Here is a 2,166-nt window from a genome sequence, read left to right as displayed (position 1 = left end):
TCGTGTTTGTTACTATTAATAGTGAATAGTTGTAAAAATGGTGTATTTTTATTAAAAAAAAACTGCTTAAATAGTTGATTTTAAAAATTATTTTTTTTTCGCTTTCAGAAAAGAAAAAAGTAGCCGCTGCATCAGAACATTGAATGATCTAAAATATTATGATATCGAATTTTCAATATCTTTTCTAGTTTACGAGATCTAAACGGGAGTGACGGACGGACGGACAGACAGACCACACACAACTAATAGCGTCTATTCCCATTCGGGGGCCGCTAAAAAATTGGCAAAGTGTTCCGCTAAATACTCAGACTGTACGAAATGTTCCGTTAAGGAAAAGGTTGGAAAACACTGTAATACATGATTAAGCAAGAATCTAATCCAGTTAGCTTTTTTTTTTACAACTATGATCTTGTTAGTTACTGAACATTGTCATTGATTTAGCACGTTGTACGTACGTTGAGGTGAGATGTTGACGCTTACTATAATCGGTAATCATTCAGCTGCTTTCCATTTAACTGCCAGGTGCCCGGTTAGCTCAGTCGGTAGAGCATCAGACTTTTAATCTGAGGGTCAAGGGTTCAAGTCCCTTATCGGGCGTTTATTTTTTTTTTTTAGTAAATTTTACAAATGCAAAAATATATCATGAAATTTCAGGAGTCTGTTCCATTCAATTCGCAATGCACTAGTTGAAATGTCTGTGTGTCTTAACAAATAAGATGGGTGAACATTTTGTCGAAGTAGCTTGCTTGAAATAAGAACAAAATGAGAAAAAACAACATTCGTTTATTTGTGACATGTAGCATTTTCTTTCTAAATAGCTACGAAATGATTTAACTATTATTTGTGTCCCAAAGAAGCCGATTTCTAAAGTTCCCTTTTCGGACCTTGTGATCTGTAATGCAGATGATTGAAAGGTCATGTTTTTCACTGGCCCAAGATTAACAAGGTCGTCATGTGGCCAGAACTACTAATGTTGGGTACCCATTAGAGCTATGTGGACTCAGAGGCTCCCAAAGATCCCGAAATATAATAAAAATACCAGTCTTCGCCAGGATTCGATACATAGTTAGCATATCTAGTTCTCAAAGCAACATAAACATATTTTAGTTCAAAGATGAAACGTGACGAAACTCTTCACCGACTTTGTTTGGGATCACACTGTCCTGTGAAGTTTACGTTTAATGCCTGTACTAAAGACAACAACTGCGTAATCTATGACAAGTGCACTGATAACGTACATATTATACATTTTTACGATTGGAAACAAAAATCGTGTTTGTTAGTTTGAATACCTAAATCATGTAATTTTTTTTTAAAAAGATAATATTTCCTTTATTAACAGTACACCGTGGCATATCATTTGCACGTCATAACTAATTAATGGTAGATTTAATAATTAAAAAAATGTTTTAAAACAAGCAATAGAAACAGAATACTTTAAAAAAACAAATCTTTTCTATGGGAAAGAACCGCTCATTACTGTCTTTTATCTTAAAATTACAGGGCTTAGCTCCCCTTCTGCTAAATAAAACAAAAATAATTAATTAGTACTAAATGATTAAATGGTTGGTTAATTTTTAGGTTTTATTTGTGTTGTATCGACTGTGAATAATAATGCAATATTTCAATTTGATTCGATAATGGGAAGTGGCAGATTAGACATAATAAGGGGACTGAATCCTTATATATATATATATATATATGTATACACATCTCTCATTAAGTATTTATTCCCCTTATTTCGAAAACATACAAGATAATAAATCAACAACTATTAATTTACTATGTTTTTCATTTTTTATTGATTCGTGTCTTGTTAGGTTCAATGAATAATTTTGCAAAGTTTTAAATTCATCCGAGAATGGGAAACGGAATGGAATTATGATTTTTTACCGACAAACAACCACAAAGCTAACTGGGTCTCTGTACAAACATTTTAGTATTTTTGAACTTCGGGCACTTAACAAATGTGATGATGTTGTTCCGGCTGAAATTGTTTCCCCTTATATAAGTCTATATATTCTTAAGTCTTCGTTTACCTTCATAAATTTTCTTCAATTAAACACGGCGCAAATATTTAAAACAGTAAAGGGCCTTGGGAAAAAAAGTGTCACCCACAAAAATTACGACGCACAGTATCTCTAAGAACAAGGTCTCCTTCGGGTC

General features: G+C 33.0%; 1 non-coding gene across 1 annotated transcript; it reads left to right on the top strand.

Annotated features, from left to right (window-relative positions):
• The first annotated feature begins 524 nt into the window (after positions 1 to 524).
• Trnak-uuu (transfer RNA lysine (anticodon UUU)) lies at positions 525 to 597 on the top strand. Its single transcript has one exon. It is a non-coding gene; the product is annotated as a tRNA-Lys (tRNA).
• The last annotated feature ends 1,569 nt before the right edge of the window (positions 598 to 2,166 follow it).

This window comes from Biomphalaria glabrata, chromosome 8 (assembly GCF_947242115.1).
Source record: "Biomphalaria glabrata chromosome 8, xgBioGlab47.1, whole genome shotgun sequence".
Classification (NCBI taxonomy): domain Eukaryota; kingdom Metazoa; phylum Mollusca; class Gastropoda; family Planorbidae; genus Biomphalaria; species Biomphalaria glabrata.
This window is presented reverse-complemented; position numbering and strand designations above follow the sequence as displayed.